Source organism: Cetorhinus maximus, chromosome 13, assembly GCF_964194155.1.
Source record: "Cetorhinus maximus chromosome 13, sCetMax3.hap1.1, whole genome shotgun sequence".
Classification (NCBI taxonomy): domain Eukaryota; kingdom Metazoa; phylum Chordata; class Chondrichthyes; order Lamniformes; family Cetorhinidae; genus Cetorhinus; species Cetorhinus maximus.
Window position 1 is genome coordinate 63,127,141 of NC_135891.1, and position 19,263 is coordinate 63,146,403.

General features: G+C 42.3%; 1 protein-coding gene across 5 annotated transcripts in view; it reads right to left on the reverse strand.

Moving 5' to 3' along the window:
• LOC144688640 (engulfment and cell motility protein 2) overlaps window positions 1-19,263 on the reverse strand; it is a 218,015-nt gene that overhangs the window by 148,069 nt on the left and 50,683 nt on the right. Inside the window, exon 1 of one of the 5 annotated variants that reach the window (XM_078555441.1) lies at window positions 17,355-17,379. The exons of the other annotated variants lie outside the window; for them this stretch is intronic. The gene's annotated coding sequence lies outside the window, so the exon portion shown is untranslated. Of the gene's footprint in view, window positions 1-17,354; window positions 17,380-19,263 lie in introns of those variants that run through there. 5 annotated transcript variants of the gene reach the window in all.

Sequence of the window (19,263 nt, forward strand, 5' to 3'; positions counted from 1 at the left end):
ATAGGGTAGTTTCTAAATGGTGAAAAGCTACAAAACAGTGGAGGTCCAATATACAAATCATAAAAACGTCAGTTATTTCACAGAATTGTTACAGCACTGGAGGCTATTCGGCCTGTCATGTTTGTGCTGGCTTCTGTAACAGCAAATCACCTGGTGCCACTGCTTTTGCCTTCTCCCTGTAACCCTGCACATTCTTCATTTTCAGATAACAATCCAATTCCTTTCTGAATGCCTTGATTGAACCTGCTTCCACCAAACTCAGGCAGTGCATTCCAGGCCCTAAACACTTGCTGTGCGAAAAAGTTTTTTTTCTCATGTCTCCATTTTTTTTTGCCAATTATGTTAAATCTGTGCCCTCTTGTTCTTTCACCGGTGGGAACAGTTTTTCCCTATCTACTCTGTCCAGACCCTCATGATTTTGAATACCTGTCAAATCTCCTCTCAACCTTCTCTTCTCCAAGGAAAACAGTCCCAACTTCTCCAGTCTATCTATGTAAGTAAAGTTCCTCATCCCTCAGATCATTCTCATGAATCCTTTTTGCTCTCTCTCTCTCTCTCTAATGCTTCACATCTTTTCTAAATTGTCACACCCAGAACTGGACATAATACTCCAGTTGAGGCCAAACCAGTGTTCTATACAAGTTCAACATAACCTCCTTGCTTTTGTGTACTCTGCCTCTTATTAATAAAGCGCAAGATGCTGTATGCTTTATTGACCACTCTCAATCTGTCCTGCCGTCTTCAATGGTTTATGCACATATACACCCAGGTCCCTCTATTCCTCCAACCTTCTCTTTAGAGTTGCACTCTTTGTGTCTCTGCGTTCTACCTACCAAAATGAATCACTTTACACTTCTATGGCACAGGATGCCATTCAGCCCACTGAGTCCAAGTCTACTCTCTGTAGAGCAATCCAGTCAGTCCCTGCAAGCTTTGCAAGATTTATTTCCTTCAAGTGCCCCTCTAATTGCCTTTTGAAATTGTTAATTTTCTCCACTTCCACCACCCACATTGGTAGTGTTTTCAGGTCCTTACCACTCGCTGCGTTAAAAAAAAAATTCTCACTCACATCCCTCCTGCATCTCTTGCCCAAAACCTTAAAATTTGTGACCACTAGTCCTTGTACCATTAGCTAATGGCAACAGCTTGTATACCTTAACCAAACCAATCCTGTATCCCTCTAATAAATCTCCCCTCAATCTCCTTCATTCCAAGGAGAACACCACCAGCCTTGCCAACCTAACCTTGAAGCTAAAATCCCCCATCCCTGGAGCCATTCTGTTAAATCTCTTCTGAACCCTCACATCTTTTCTAAAGTGGTGACCAGAACTGGATGCAATACTCTAGTTGTGGCCTAACCAAAGCTTTATAACAGTTCAGCGTAACCTCCCTGCTAAATACTGGCCAGGATACCAGAAGGACTTTCCTTCAAAATAATGTCATTGCCGTAGTAACTTTTACATCCACCCGGAAGTGCAAATAGAGGCCTCACTTTAACATCTCATCCGAAAAACAGTGCAATACTGCCTCAGTGCTGCAGTGAAGTGGCAGTCTAGATTGTGTGCGAATATTCCCCAAGTGAGGCTCGAACCCTTGATCTTCTGACAGGCAGGCATGCTACCATTGAGTCATGGGCTGACACAAAAATTTTTTATATTGCACACTACATACCCTGCATTCTTCCTGCAATGTCATCACAATACTAAACACACAGCCATACTTTTCCTTCTTGTCCCTCTCCCACCACCACCACCACCCCACAACCTCAACCCCAACCCTGTCCCCTCCAACCAATCCCCAGACACCAATTACAGCTCTCTCCCATCAATACAGCTCACCAGCTCTGCAGCCAACAATATCCAGTTTTATATATTTAAAAAAAAGAGGGGGGGTGCAAAACGAGTCAGTATAAATACAATCAAAGAACGTTGCTCAAATGCTTTGTTTGACAGGAAATGAATAATTAATGCAGCAGAGTGCACTGGGAAGCTGGGATTGAAGACAGGAAGTGAAGTGCTTCCTGAATAGCACTTGAACAAACAAGTGAAGCTTCCAGCTAAAAGAGTCAAAGGCACTGGTTCCCCAGGAGACCAGTCATTCAGCTCAGAGAAAGAGCTCTGCAGGGTCATGCGCCCAATTTTCCAGAATTCCCAGCTGCTGCTCTGTCAGCCATGAGGCCTCCAAACAATTCATTAAGAGGGCACAAAAAAGCAAAGCAGCATATTAAAACCTGAATTTTCCAGGGACAGTGTTGCAGTTCAACTTATTTTAACACACGTACACTCGAGCATGGCTCCATGTGCGTTACTGCACTAAGCAAAATTTGAAACCGCAAACTACACAGAATTAAATTTCACGCAATCTGCATGCTGCCTGTGATTTAATGCTGGAATGCAAGTTCAGGGGTCAAAGTGGAGGTGAGGGCTGTATAACTTAATTCTCAGAGAGGGTGCTGGGGGCCGAGGCTGGTAGGAAATCAACCAGGGTTCTCAATCTTAATATCATTTATGTCAGAATTATTATGGCACAGAAGGAGGCCATTTGGCCCATCGAGTCCATATCAGCTCTATGTAAATCAACCCAGGGAGTCCCATTCTCCCACTCTAGCCCTATAGGCCCGAAAGAGTTTATTTCCCTCAAGTGCCCATACAATTTCCTTTTAAAAATTACTGATTATCTCTAATTCCACCAACCTCATAGGCAGCGAGTTCCATGTCATCATCACGACTCATTGCATATATACCTTTTCCTCACAGCCCCAACTCCCGCCAAATCTCTTGCCGAAACCTTATATCTGTGCATCCTGGTCCTTTAACATTCAGCTAACAGGAGCAGCTTTTCTTTGTCTACCTTATCGAAGTCTATCATAATCTTATACACCGCTACCAAATCTCCTTCGCTCTCCTTTGTTCCAAGGAGAGCAATCCTATCTTCACCTATCTCAGCTTATCTGCTGCTGAAATACCTCATCCATGCCTCAGTTACCTCTAGACTTGACTATTCCAATTCTCTCCTGGCTGGTCTTCCATATTGTAACCTCCTGTAAATTTGAGATCATCTAAAATTCTGCTGCCCACGTCTTCACACGTATCAAGTCCCATTCCCCCATCATCCCTGTGCTCACTGACACCTGGTCAAGCAACATCTTGATTTTAAAATTCTCATCCTGGTTTTCAAATCTCTTCATGGCCTCGCCCCTCCCTATCTCTAATTTCCTCCAACCCCACAACCCTCCGAGATATCTACGCTCCTCTAATTCAGACCACCTGGGAATTCCCAGTTATAAACTGCCCCACCATTGGTGGCTGTGCCTTCAGTTGCTTAGGCCTTGAGCTCTGGATCCTTAAAACCTACCTCTGACCATAAATTTGGTCATGTGACACAATACCTCCTTACGTGGCCATACTTTGTTTTCTACTCGCTCTGTGAAACCCCTTGGGATGTTTTATTACATTATAGGTGCTGTATAAATACAAGTTGTTGTGGTCATGGTCAGGCAAGGAAAGCATCCAGCCCAGCTGCCAAGGCCACCAGCCTCAAACATCCAGCCAGCATTCGGTGTCTAGGGTCACTTAGACAAGATGTTGGGATTGTGGCCAACATCTGGAAAACATGGAATCAGCAGGCAGGCAGACACCAGAGGATCTTTGCAAAAATGCTCAAATCTCTGAAGCTACAGCCAATAAAAGAATAGAGTTAAGAGGCCAAAGTTGGTTTTAGCTAACCAAGTCACAGTACTGTGGGTCAAGTGTATGCAAAGCTTAATGCAAAACTTAAAAAGCCAGATAAGAAAGAAACTAGTCATTATTTGGAGTCAGAAGTGCTATTAAAAAATGCTGTAAGAAAAAGACAAGACTTGCATTTATATACAGGTCTCACTTTTCACAAACTCAATGTGCCAAAGTGCTTTCACCTGCAGGGCCTGCAGCTACATACAGTGTTTTTTATGACCACTGGACGTCTCAAAGCACTTTACAAGCAATTAAGTTTTTTAAAAAATACGGTCACTGCTGTAACTTAGGAAAGGCTGCAGCCAATTTGCACACAGCAAGCTCCCACAAACAGCAATGTGATAATGATCAGATAAACTATTTTTGTGATGTTGATTCGGAACAAGCATTGGCCAGAACTCCAGGGATAACTCCATGTTCTTCTTCAAAATAGTGTCATGGGATCTTTTGATTCCACCTGAGCAGGCAGATGGGACCTCAGTTTAACACCTCATCTGAAAGACACCTCCGACAGGAAAATGCACCCTTAGTACTGCACTGGAGCATCAGCCTTGATTCTTTGTGATCAAACACTGGGATGGGACTTGAAATTGTGACTTAAAGGCAAGTGTGCTACCAACTGAAGAGTTAATAACACATGTTTGAAGTGCAGAGATTGCCGTAATGTAGGAAATGTGACAGCCGTATTGTGCACAGCATGGTCCCACAAAGAGAAATGTGATAATGTCCAGATAATTTGTTTTGGCTATTGGTTGAGGGATAAATATTGGCTAGAAAACCAGGGAGAACTCCCTTAATCTTCTTCAAAATGGTGACATGGGATTTTAAAAAAAAAAACAACCAACCTAAAGGGAAGACCAAAACAAAAACAGAATTACCTGGAAAAACTCAGCAGGTCTGGCAGCATCAGCGAAGAAAAAAAGAGTTGACGTTTCGAGTCCTCATGACTCTTCAAGGGAAGACATCAGTTTAACATCTCAACTGAAGATGGTATCTCCAACAGTGCAACGCTTCCTCAGTACTCCACTAAAGTATCAACCTAGATTTTGTGCTCAAGTCTTTGTGGTGGGATTTGAACCCACAGCCTTCAGAAAGAGAACAGTGCTACACATCAAGCCACAGGAGGTTAGGAAGCCCAGTTTGCAGAATCTACTCCAAAAGTGAAGTGCAAGCAAGAAAAGGATAGTTATATTGTTGATACTTTGAATACAGTCCACTTACCTACATAGATGGAGTCAAAGTAAGAGACTACACAAGAGAATGGTAGCAGATGTAATATGCTAATATGTAGCAGAATGGATCCCGAGGCCTTGACTAGTGCTCTAGGGACAGGAGTTCAAATCCTACCTCAACAGCTGAGGGAAATTTATATTCAATTACAGTAATGAATAAATCTGGAATTGAAAAGCTAGTCAGTCGGAGTAATGATTATAAAACACTAGATTCTTGTAAAAATCTATTTGATTCACTAGTGTCCCGCAGGAAAGGAAATTTGTCATCCTTGTTGGGCCAACATGTGGCTACAGATCAATAGTAATGTGATTGACTCTTTACTGCCCTCTGAAATGGCTTAGCAAGCCACTCAGTTGAATCAAACCGCTACAGAAGAAGTTGAAGAATAAAATCAGATGGACCACTTGGCATCAACGCAGGTACTGCAAGTGACAAAGGCACACCCTGCCCATTCAACCCTGCAAAGTCCTGTTCACTGCCACCTAGAAGAACAAATGCAGCAGATGCATGGGAACACCACCACCTGGAAGTTTTCTCAAAGTCATACACCATTCTGACTTGGAGCTATATCTCTATTCCTTCAGTCGCTGGATCAAAATCCTGGAACTCACTCCTAAAGGCACTGTGAGTGTACCTACACCACATGGACTGCAGTGGTTCAAGAAGGCAGTTCACCACCACCTCCTCAAGGGCAATTAGGGATGCTCAACAAATGTTCACATCCCATGAATGAATAAATAAAACTACTGACCAAAGCTGAGGAGGAACTTATTGAAGCTACAGATTAATGTGGTGCAGTAGAATGTTTGTGACAGTTTCTTAGAGCAATACGTAGTGGAATCGACTAGGGATAGAGCTATCTTATATCTACAACAAAGCAGGGTTAATTAGTAATATCATAGTAAAAGATCCACTGGGAAATAGTGATCATAATACCATTCAATTCCATGTTGAGTTTGAAAGTAGTGTGTTCCAATCACAAACAAAAAACTTAAACGAAGCCAATTACATAGGTATGAGAGGAGAACTGGCTAAGGTTAATTGATTAGTAGACTAAAAGGTATGGAGGTAAATGAAATGAACAGTGGGAAACATTTTTTTAAAAATCCAAAATGTTCAACAAAAATACATTCCATTGAAGAACAAAAGCTCAGCAAGAAAAGCTCATCCATGGCTCACTCAGGAAGTTAAGGATAGTATTAGATTAAATGAAGAGGCATACAATGTTGCAAAAAAAGAGTAGCAACTCCTGAAGATTAGGAGTGTTTCAGAGACCAGCAGAGGGCCACCAAAAAGTTGAGCAAATGAAAAATAGAATGAGTGTAACTAGCCAGAAATTTAAAAACTGATTGTAGGAGTTTTTAAGTATATAAAAAGGAAGAGAGAGTAGCTAAAGTAAACGTTGGTCCCTGAAAAGCAGGCAGGAGAAATTGTCCTGGGGAATAAGGAAATGGCAGAGACATTGAACAAACTATTTTGTGCGTCATCTACTGTGAAGACAGACAAGTTTCATACCAGAAATGGACAATAACCTATGGGCTAAAAAGAAAGGAAATTACTATCAGAGAAAAAAAAAAGTATTGGAGAAACTAAGGGACTAAAATCTGGCAAATCTGTGGGATCTGATGGCCTACACCCTAAGGTTTGAAAAGATATAGCTGCAGAGATAGTAGTTGTGCTTGCTATGACTTTTCTAAAATTCCTTAGATTTGGGACCAGTCACACTAGGTTAGAAGTTGGCAAATGTTACACCACTTTTCAAGAAAGGAGGGAGAGGAAAAAAAGAGAGTGAACTACGGGCCAGTTAGCCTAACATCAGTTGTTGGGAAAGTGCTGGAATCTATTATTAAGGAAGTCTTAACAATGCACTTAGAAAAGCATAGTATGATTAGAACAAGTCAACATGGTTTTACTAAATGGAAATCCTGTTTAACAATTTTATTGGAGTTTTTTGAGGATGTAGTTAGTAAGGTAGATAAAGGGGAAACACTCAAGGTTTCTGAAAGATATCCAATAAAGGTGCCGCACAAAAGGTTAATAGGCAAGCTAAAAGCTCATGGAGTTGGGGGTAATATTAGCATGGATAGAGCATTGGTTCATGGATAGAAAACAGAGTGGGCATAAACGGGGCTTTTTTCCAAGTTGGCAAGCAGTGAATAGCAGAGTGCCACAAGGATCAGTGCTGGGGCCTCGGCTATTCACAATCTATATTAATGACTTAGATGAAGAGACAAAGAGTAATGTATCAAAGTTTACTGATGATAGCAAACTAGGTGGGAAGGTAAGCTGTGGGGAGGACACGGAGAGGCTGCAAAGAGATATAGGCAGGTTAACTGAGTGGGCAACAAGATGGCAGATGCAAGATGCTGCAGAAGTGTGAAGTTATTCACGTTGGTCGTAAGAACAAAAAAGCAGAATTTTTGTTTTAAATGAGAAACTTAAGTGTTGATGTTCAAAGAGACTTGGGTATGATTGTTCAAGGAACACAGGAAATTAGCATGCAGGTGCGGCAAGCAATTAGGATGGCAATAAAGGCCAACATGTCATTTGCAACAGGATTAGAGTACAAGGATAAAGAAGTCTTGCTACAGTTGGACAGGGTTTTGGTGAGGCTGCATCCAGAATACCATGTGCAATTTTGGTCTCCACATTTAAGAAAGGATATACTTGCAATGGAGGCAGTACAGCAAAGGTTCGCTAAATTGAGGGGATTGTACTATGATGAGAGGCTGAGTAAATTGGGCTTATATTCTCTCGAATTTAGAAGAATGAGAAGCGATCTCATTGAAACCTACAAAATTCTGAAGGAGCTCGATAGGATAGATGCTGACAAATTGTTTCTGCCGGTTGGGGACTCTAAAACACGGGGGGGCACAGTCTCAGGGTAAGGGACCAATCATTTAGGACTGTGTGAAATAATTTTCCTCATCTCAGGGTTGTGAATCTTTGGAATTTTTCTACCTAGCGTTGAATACATTTAAGGCGGAGATAGACAGATTTTTGGTCTCTTAGAGAATTAAGGGATATGGGGAAAATGGAATTGAATCCCAGGATCAGCCTTGATCATACTGAATGGCGGAACAAGCTTGATGGACTGCATGGTCTACTTCTGCTCTTATTTCTTGTGTACTAGCATCTTCCTTCGTTTCCAGCTGCCCTGAAACAGAGCATTCTGACTGCATAGCCACAACAGAAAAAAGACTCAGCTTGAGCAGGGTGGGGAGGGGTAAACAGTCAATTTAGGAACAAAACATACCCTCAAGATGAAATATTGCTCAAGAGAAACAAAATGGAGAGGTAAGATAAAGATAAAACAGAAAACTTACTCCAATCGTAGTGATTGACGGATAGCTGAGCAAGGTTGGGAGATGCTATGTGTACTGACTCAGTACATAAGGTTGAAAAGGTACTTAAAGTGCAAATTGGAAATCATCGGTCAAGGGACCAGTGACTGACAAATGCAAGGTAATCAACATTTCACATGGCAGGAGAGAGATTAAGAGGCCGCCTGATTAAATTTCAATTGATGTTGAAAGACCATTTGTTGAAAGATGATTTACAGTAAATTAATCAGCAGAAGACTGTTTCAAAGAACATTCGGAAAATATAGTTTAAGTCTGAATGTTGGCTCTGCCCCCCTCCCCTGTTTTATAACAAAAGGAATGAAGATTTAAGGAGGAAAGTACAATTAGCAGACATTCAGGCACCAGAGCTATACTGCTGGAGTTAGAGGAATATCCTTTTTTGGAGAGGAAAGATTCGAAAACACTAGTTTCGCAGGAACAAAAAAAAGCTCTGATAATATCCAACACCTGCATCCATATAGCTCTTTTCACAACCACTGGGCGCCCCAAAGTGCTTTACACCCAATGAGGTACTTAAGAAAATAGCTAATTTGCACACATCAAGTAACTTCCTTCTTAAAGCATAGGACTTGTTTTTAATCATCACATTTTTCAAGGTTTCAGGGTGACCCAAAGCATCATAAAACTGATGACATGTAGTCATAGGTGCAACATAGGGAAATGTGGTAGCCAATTTGTGCACAGTAAGGTCCCACGAACAGCACTTTGATAATGAGCAGATAACCTGCTGCTTTAAAAATTGATGTTGGTATTGGCCAGGGCTGGGTGGGTCGAATCTGCTTTCTTGGAAATATTGCCATGGGATCTTTTCCTCAGTGAAGACAAGGCCTCATCCAAAAGATTATACCTCTGACCGTGCAGCACTTCCTCAATCCTACAATTCTAACATGTCAGGCTAGATTATGTACTCAAGTCTCCGGAGTAGGACTTGAACCTACAAGCTGCTGACTCGGAAGCAACAGTGCTATCCACCATGCCAAAGTAGACACTAGCTGAAATCTGGTCACATAGCTAGGGCACTATTTTTGAATTTATATCAATTTTTATCTTGACCCTCATGCCTCTGATTTTTAAAGTAAAAGCCCAAAGTAACAGGATAGTAACCAAGTTTGAAAAACAGACAAGCAGAAAATGTAAAGTCAAATAAATGCTTATGTAGCATCAGACTGGGTTTTTAGGTAAGGTTCCCTTTGAGACTGTTACTTATTTTGGGATGTTTTAGTTTGACCAGACCATTTACATTAGTGTCTCTCCTTAAAGGGGCATTTGTGCTGATTACTTGGTGACACTGGGACAACTTAGTATGGCCTTTATTGGTCCAATCAAATTAGTTCCAGATTAGAAGCCCTTGCAATTTCAGAACACGTTTCCTCCTTGTCTTGGGATAACTGTTCTGGATGTCTATACCATGTGTCAAACAAACTTAAAAACTTGATGTTAACAAAAGTGTAAAAGTGAGCACTGATATCCCACATACTAATGAGAGAAACCCACCCCATCCCCATCTACCCCCAAACAATCTGCAAAAGAAACAGACTGCAGATGCTGGAAATCGAATGAAAACTCACATAGCTAAACAATAACTTTGTTTCTCTCTCCACAAATGCTGTCAAACCTGCTGAGTATTTCCAGCATTTTAAAGTTTTTAATCCACCACAAATCTGTCCACCTTCCCTACTCAATTCTACATCAGGCTACGATGAACTCACAACCAGCTACGAGCAAGCATCCTTTACTGTAAGGAGAATGGCTTTCCCCTGCAGTGACAAAAAAAAAATCCCTTTCAGTATCAGCAGGGTGATAGAATCAGAGGAATCAGTCATAGTACAATATGTATGTGCTTAAACTGCTTTGAGCAGAGATTTTATCAGTTTACTGCAGTTCTGTCCTCTTTCAGATCATCAGAAGCATAAATCTCATCTGGAGAAAGAACACTGCCAAAACAGGCTATTGACAGAGCAGCAGAACCACCAGACAAGACAGTAAGCAGCAATGTGACCCGTCCAGCTCATACCCACTCAATCCACAATGAGATTTGAGTCCTGCTTTAGTGCAGCTCAACATTGATGCATTTATTCTCATTACTGTTTTTTTCTGTGCAAGGTGCAAACATCATTTATCCAAGTTTGGTGGGTGACAAAGGAGCTCCAATTTTAACTATTTCTCCTTCTTCCCCTTCCAACTTCCCCAATGGGAAGCAGACAGGGGCGCACAAGGGCAGTCACTTACTCCCTCAGATCCTGCTACCTTTCTGCCATGTCCCTATGTTAACCTGCTCTGTCGAACAGGGAATGGAACACCCCAGGAAGGAAGTGGAGTTTTACTTTACCAACGCATCACCACGACGCCATCAAAGGCTGAGCAGGGAAGCAGTGACAGCCTCCCCATCAGGCCTGACCTGACGAGAGGTAGATCATGAGCTAGGCTGGTAAGTTCCATAGGTTTCCTTGTAGGGAGCAGTGCTCCTGGGCCTCACAAGGAAGCCTTGGACCTCCCTGGCCCCATGCTTTGTTCCCCTTCCCCTCAGAGATCCCCTCCCCACACTGCCCTCAACTGATTGCCAAGGACCATTCCCACAGGCTGCAGCCTGCCCCTTAAATCCCACTCTCACTCGCTGGTCAGGTCAGTGGGTTTGGCTGAGCTCAGGCCAAAGGCCATCAAATGCATGTCAAAGAGGCCAAGCAGATTGACTCAGAAGGTATGCCACTTAGGGTTGGCAACTTTGGTTGGAGGCATTCCTGGAGGTTTGTTCACATGTCATTCCGCAAATATTATTGTGTTTCCCTTATAAGTGTTGGGTCCCCTGTAGATGAGTATTTTTGCCTGTGATTTTGCAATAGCAGCTGTTGTGCAAGAAGTTCCAAGAACTAGGAGGCCACACTTGACCAGGCCAAAAAGGAGAGAAACAGACTGCAGGGGGAACAATCTCAGGGTGCTCCGGTCACCCCCATCCTCATCGTATGGGGTTAGGGGAGTGCATATAACTTTCAGATTGTACAAAACAAACCACTGGTATAAATGTTGAGATCTCTATCTTCCAACCACCATCCCCTCCCCACCTTAAGGGTTCATGTGAGATGCCATGGTAAATCTGACTAAATTATACAAATGCAAATTGTTTTATTTTAATTCATTCACAAGGTGTGGGCATCACTGGTACTGCTGACATCGCCCACCCACAACTGTCCTTAACCCAGTAGCTCACCAAGCCATTTTTAGAGGGCATTTTCAAAAAGAAAGACTTGCATTTATATCGTTCCTTTCATGACCTCAGGATATCCCAAAGCGCTTTACAGACACTGAAGTTCTTTTGAAGTATCGCCATTGTTGTAATGTAGGAAACACGGCAGGCAATTTGTGCCCAGTAAGCTCCCACAGCAATGTAAAGATAATCTGTTCTGTGATTTTGATAGAGGGATAAATATTGGCCAGAACACCATGGATATCTCCCCTGCTCTACTTCGAATAGTGTCATGGGATCTTTTGCCTCCACCTTGGAAAGCAGATGGGGGCCTTGGTTTAACATCTCATCTGAAAGATGGCAGCTTTAACATTGCAACAGTGCTTTCAGTATTGCACTGGTGTATCAGCCTAACTTTTGTACTCAAATCACTGCCGTTGAACTTGAACCCATAATCTCATGACTGAGAGTCAAGACTGCTACCAAATGAGCCACACCTCATAGAAAAGAGTCAACCACATTGCTGTGGATCCAGAGTCACATATAAAGCAGACCTGATAAAGACAACAGGATATCTTCCCTAAAAAGGACATTAGTGAGCCATAGAGATCTACAGCACAGAAAAAGGCCCTTCGGCCCATCAAGTCTGCGCCAGTCAAACAAGTGCATAACTATTCTAATCCCATTTTCCAGCACAAGGCCCATAGCCTTATATGCCATGGCATCGCAAGTGCACATCCAAATACTTCTTAAATGTTATGAGGGCATCTGCCTCCACCACCCTTTCAGGCAGTGAGTTTCAGATTCCCACCACGCTCTGGGTGAAAAAATTCTTCCTCACATCCCCTCTAAACCTCCTGCCCCTTACCTTAAATCTGGTTATTGATCCCTCCACCAAGGGGAAAAGTTCCTTCCTGTCTACCCTATCTATGCCCCTCATAATTTTATACACCTCAATCATGTCCCCCTTCAATCTCCTCTGCTCCAGAGAAAATGACCCCAGTCTATCCAATCTCTCCTCATAACTAAAACTCTCCAGCCCAGGCAACATCCTGGTAAATCTCCTCTGCATTCTCTCTAGTGCAATCACATCCTTCCTATAATGCAGATTCCAGAACTGCAAGCAATACTCTAGCTATGGCCTAACCAGCGTTTTATACAGTTCCAGCATAACCTCCCTGCTCTTATATTCTATGCCTCAGCTATTAAAGGCAATTATCCCTAGTGCCTTCTCAAACACCTTATCTACCTGTCCCGCTACCTTAAAGGCCTGGTGGACATGCACACCAACGTCCCTCTGATTTGCCAAATTGCCTTGGATCCCATGGGCTCTTATCTTCGTTATCAGTCTCCAATGCGGGACCTTATTAAAAGCCTTTGCTGAAGTCCAAATAGACTATGTCAAAGGCATTGTCCTCATCTACACACCCGGTCACCTCTTCGAAAAATTCAATCAAATTTGTCAGACATTACCTCCCCTAAACAAAACCAGGCTGACTGTCCTTGATTAATCCCTGCCTCTCCATGTGTAGATTAACTCCGTCCCTCAGAATTGCTTCCAATAGTTTCCCCACCACTGAGGTTACACTGACTGGCCTGTAGTTCCCTGGTTTATCCCTTCCTCCCCCATTGGATAACGGTACCACATTGGCTGTCCTCTGGCACCTCTCCTGTGGCCAGAGAGGTATTGAAAATTATTGCCAGCGCCCCTGCTATCTCCTCCCTTGCCTCACTCAACAGCCTGGGATACATTTCATCTAGGCCTGGAGATTTATCTACTTTTAAGCCTGCCAGACCACTTAGAACCTCCTCCCTTTCTATGTTAATTTCTTTAATTATATCACAGTCCTACTGCCTGATTTCCATACCCACGTCGTCCCTCTCACTTGTGAACACCGAACACAAAGTATTCATTTAGAACCTGACCTATGTCTTCCGGCTTCACACCAAGTTGCCACTATGGTCCTTAATGGGCCCTACGGTCTTTCTAGTTAGTCTCTGAAGAAGAGTCATAAGGACTTGAAACATTAACTGCTTTTTTTCTCTCCACAGATGCTGTTAGACCTGCTGAGTTTTTCCAGCATTTTATGTTTTTGCTTCTGGGTTACTAGTCGAGTTACATAATATTTGGCACAAGGATATTAGCTTATAGTGGTTAAGCATCAGGATAGTATTATGGGTGGTTTTCACTCATGGGAAAAGTTAAGTGGGAGCTCAATGATCCCCAAGATTACAAACAGTTTCGCATGGCTTTGGTTCAGATGTTTCTCAATACCTTTCTCAAGTGTAAACAAATGACATTACATCTCTTACAAGCTAAAACTTGTAATTTAACTCTTGCCATACTGGCATAGTAGAGTTCATTCTGATCTCATTCTGCAAAAAAATACATGTAATAAGTGGGATGCCTACAACATTTTAATACTAAAGCAATATCTTTGAAGCAAGCAGGAAACAAAATGTCAAGAGAATAAGGAAATCAAAGAGAGGGCATGAAAAAAAGATTAGCAAATAAAGTTAAAGATAACCCAAAGACGTTTTATCAATACATTAATGCTAAAAGGTTGGTTAAGGAAAAAGTGGGACCCATCAGAGATGAAGACGGAAACTTGTGTGTAGATGCAGAGGCTGTGGGAGGGGTTTTGAATGAATATTTTGTCTCCGTGTTTACAAAGGAACGAGAGGATGTAGATATAGTAGGCCAGGAGAAACACTGCAAGATATTAGACGGGATAGTCATAAAGAGAGAGGAAGTACTCGAAGGGTTGAAATCCTTGAAAGTTGATAAGTCACCAGGACCAGACGGATTGTTTCCGAGGCTGCTGAAGGAAGTCAGGGAGGAGATAGCAGATACTCTGGGGATGATTTTCCAATCTTCGCTAGATACAGGGGATAAACCGGAGGACTGGAGAAATGCAAACGCAGTTCCAATGTTTAAAAAGGGATCAAAGGAAATGCCAAACAATTATAGGCCAGTTAGTCTTACATCGGTGGTGAGCAAATTAGTAGAATCAATCCTGAGAGATAGGATTAGCTGTCATGTGGAAAGCCATGGACTAGTCAGGGATGGTCAGCATGGATTTGTTAAACGAAGGTCTTGCCTCACAAATTTGATTGAATTCTTTGAGGAAGTGACAAGAAGGGTTGATGAAGGTAGTGCAGTGGATGTTGTGTACATGGATTTTAGCAAGGCCCACATGGCAGATTGGTCAGGAAAGTAAAAGCCCATGGGATTCAGGGTAATGTGGCAAACTGGATAAAAGGTTGGCTTTGTAACAGGAAACAAAGGGTAATGGTCGATGGATGCCCTTGCGAATGGAAAGTTGTCTCAAGTGGTGTTCCACAGGGCTCGGTGTTGGGAACCTTGCTGTTTGTGTTATATATTAACGATTTGGACATGAACCTGGGGGGCACGATTGGGAAATTTACAGATGACACAAAGACTGACCGAGTAGTGGATAGTGTAGAGGATAGCCATAATCTCCAAAACGATATAGATGGGTTGGAAAGTGGGTGGTAAAGTGGCAGATGGATTTTAACATAGAGAAGTGTGAGGTCATACATTTAGGGAGGTCAAACAATTACACGGATTACAAAATAAATGGGAATATACTAAGAGGGGTAGAAGTAGTGAGAGATCTTGGCGTACAAGTAGACAGGTCCATGAAGGCAGAAGTTCAAGTAGACAAGGTTGTAAAGAAGGCATATGGAATGCTCTCCTTCATTGGCAGAGGGATAGAATATAAAAGTAAGGATATAATGTTGGAATTGTATAAAACACTGGTGAGATCACAACTGGAGTATTGTGTGCAGTTCTGGTCACCACATTGCAGGAAGGACGTAATAGCTCTGGAGAGAGTGCAGAGAAGGTTTACAAGAATGTTGCCAGGGTTAGAAAAGTGTAGCTATGAGGAGAGATTGGATAGGTTGGGGTTATTTTCCCTGGAACAAAGAAGGCTGAGAGGTGACTTGATTGAGGTGTACAAAATTATGAGGGGAATAGATTGCGTGGACAGGATAAAATTGTTTCCCTTGATGGAGAATTCTAGAACCAGGGGACATAGATTCAAGATAAGTGGCAGAAGGTGTAGGGGGGGACATGAGGAAGAACTTTTTTTACGTAGAGGGTAGTGGGTGTCTGGAATTCGCTGCCCAAGTTGGTGGTAGAGGCAGAAACTTTAAACTCTTTTAAAAAGTACCTGGATCTGCACCTAAAGTGCTGTAAGCTGCAGGGCCATGGGCTGGGTGCAGGAAGGTGGGATTAGAAAGGGCACCTGGGTGTCCTTGGGCTGGCATGGACAAGATGGGCCGAATGGCCTCCTTCTGTGCTGTAACTTTTTGATGGTTCTATGGTGCTAATGGCCTCCAATAGTTCTTAATTCTTTCCAGGGATCCCTACTTTTGGTAATTACCTCTCCCCCGATCCAATTCAAATGTACCCGACAAGTGCCACTGAAATGTCATTCGTGAGAACAGAACAGTCACATCAGTGCTTTGTGTTTCAGTAAACCACTATAATCATTTACAAAAACAGAATTACCTGGAAAAACTCAGCAGGTCTGGCAGCATCGATGGAGAAGAAATCAGTTAACGTTTCGAGTCTTCATGACCCTTCGGCAGATATAATCATTTGCTTACCTGCTCAGATTTTGCTTTTAAAATTATATAAAAAGGCAAAAAAAGTTCTATTTTTGTCACATTCAGTCATCATGAAGCCAATTCAAGCCAGGTAGCTGTCAGGATGCTTGCCATTCACCAGCCAAGGTGTCAGATGTAGCTCAGTGGTAGCACTCTCACCTCAGAGCCAGAAGGTTGCGGATTCAAGTCCCACTCCAAAGAGATAGTCTGTCTTGAGTTAGCTGACCAAGCCAAAGCAGCAGGTGGCAGCAAGTTCTCAGTGCTCCCAGCAGGGGCTTTCTGATCATGAGAGAAAGGGAAGGACTTTGATCTTTGTGGGATAGGCTTCCCAAGTGCAGTATAGTGGGTTCTGTTGAAGAGTCATACGGACTCGAAACGTTAACTGTGTTCCTCTCTGCAGATGCTGCCAGACCTGAGTTTTTCCAGGTATTTTTATTTTGGATTTCCAGCATCCGCAGTTTTTTGCTTTTATCAATATAGTGGGAGATGCTTTGATTATACAGAGGGATGAGCTTTGATCATTAGATACTGATCACAAAAAGTATTTATTTTTTATTCATTCATAGAATGTGTGTATTGCTGGCTAAGCCAGCATTTATTGCCCATCCTTAATTGCCCTTGAGGTGGTGGTGGTGGCTATAAAATGAGAACAGTTTCACTGTGAATAGCCTTACGAGTCTCAGGTGTTTGGTTTACAAACATGGCCATCAGGGAAAATTACTGAAGGATTGTTGGACATCTATGGAACAAAGCTCACAAAATGGATAATATCTGAAAGGATGAGTGCCCATATAATCTGCATAATCACTGGCTACATTTAGAGATATCTATAAAACATGCACACGCACAGACAAAAATCGGCACAAACCCAAAGGAGGAGATATTAGGACTGGTAAGTAGGGTTTTTAAGGAGGATCTTAAAGGAGGAGATAAAATTTCTGCTATCTTGGGAATACAAAGAAACAGTATCAATCTACACGGCAAACAACTGGTTTCCTTGCTGAACACTCACGCGTCGAAGCAAGGGGTGAATCCAGCAATAGGAGGAGAGAGGGTTAGAGAGGTTTAGCAAGGGAATTCCAGAGCCTAGGGTTTAGACTGCCACAGACACACCCAGTTTATATTTACAATCATGTTTCCCCCCCACCCCCCCAAACAATTATGCATAACACATATGCTAAGTGGACTACTGCTGGTTATACTTACAGAAGTGTAAATGTGCTTCATTCAATATCATGCATATCACTTGCCAGTTCATGCAAGAGGAAGAATTCAGTGAGCTGAGCAGCAGCGTGTGAAAATACTTCACTGAGCTAATCAAAGTCCTCTACCATTGAACAAGTAATGCTGCAAACGGTTTTAGAGTACTTTAGAGTACAGGTCTGATGGCCCAAACATCCTATGTGAGGAGGCACTATCTACAGCCATAATGCCACAATGGCATTCACAAGATCCTTCAGTGTGCACACACCCACACACACAGTTTAAGTGAGCTTAGTAGGAGTACTCCTCTCATCAAGACATGCTGCCATTACCCTGGCAACCTCACAAACTCATTATTTTCACTGTGACTGCAGCCAGCTGAAAGAACAGAGCTTGCAGCAACAAATCCTTGGCATTCCAGAGGATATTGGAGTATATGGGAGGTGAGTGATTAACAAATTTGATGCAAAACCATACATATGGATCTGGATGCTACATATTGTGCATCAGTCTCAAGTCAAATTAAAAGCTATAATAACAGATTTAAGGAGGACAAGGTTAATAGCCCTTGTGATCTCCACCGCCCCCCCCCCCCCCCCCCCTGCTCCAATTCTATTCGGATTGGTAAACCAGAGTAACATGACACGAGGAGGCCAGCATGCATTGGGATCAGCTACTGCTCACCTGCCAGGGGTTGGCTGCAGCCAATCTATGTATGAAAGTGATTCATTTCACCTGTTATTTTTCTTTCTAAAGCTTTCACACAAGTGTTATGATAAACATTTTAACAATTTAACTGATCTTGGCAGCTACACTGGCACTTCCATTCACCAATCCCGCCAGCCCACGTGATCTTTGTGATTGACTGCACCAGTACTTAGCATTTAGTCAGTCAAGAGATGCCGCAGTGTGAGTGAATAAAGTAAAATGAAAAGTCACTGTAAAAAGTAACCCAAACCTCACAATAGGTCAGCCAACACCACCCAGGGATGGAAAGATGGTTTCCTATCTTTACTGTCCCATCATACAGGCAGAAGATTGGACAGTCTCACATTGACCATAAGCTGCCTCTTCTAATTTGACAAACAAATGGCTGCCTTCTCCTCAGGCTCACTAGAAGAGTCTCAGAACATTGTGCTTCCCTTTGACTGATCGCGCAAATGATGGCCGAAATGACGGCCATTACAGGGTATAAAAAATGTGATTTATTAGGTAAATGATTAATAAGTGACTAATGAGTTGCGGGTTATGGAGCCATGTTTGAAACAATAAGGCTACCCGACTGCTATGCCAGATTTTTTGTGCTAATGTAAAGACTGATTTTTTAAAAAATAGACTGCCTTCAGTGTAAAGGATCAAGGTCTTCAGTACAGGAGATCACCAAGGCTGGAAAAACCCGGAGAAAGATGGTGAATCAGGATGGAAGTAGTGCCAAAAAGCCTAAAAGAAGTGGGAGGAAATAAAACCTGAACAATTTAACAGATTCAACCTTGAATTATGAAGTTGTTGTAGATCATTAATACAGACAGCTTTTAATTAAAACAAAATGTCAAACCCATCTTCACTAGTTGTCATGAATACTCGAGAACAAATTGAGAACAAAAGCCAAGCTCCAAAAAAAATCCAAAAAGTTCTCCTCTCTTTCTACAGAAATCAACACAAAACAGGTATTAGTCATAAATCTCAACAAGTCCAGAGAAACATTTGCAGCATTAGAATTATTCTACCATCATTACTCAGTCTAAAGGTACCAGTAGCTATACATACAGAAATATGATCCTTCCATATACAACCTGCATACAGAAGACAGAGATGGAGTTGCTGCATATCAGTTAGACACTGCTCAAGGAAGTCAATATGCTCTGGCACTAGCTGACCTACTAGGAATTGGAAATTTAGTTCACACCTTGAA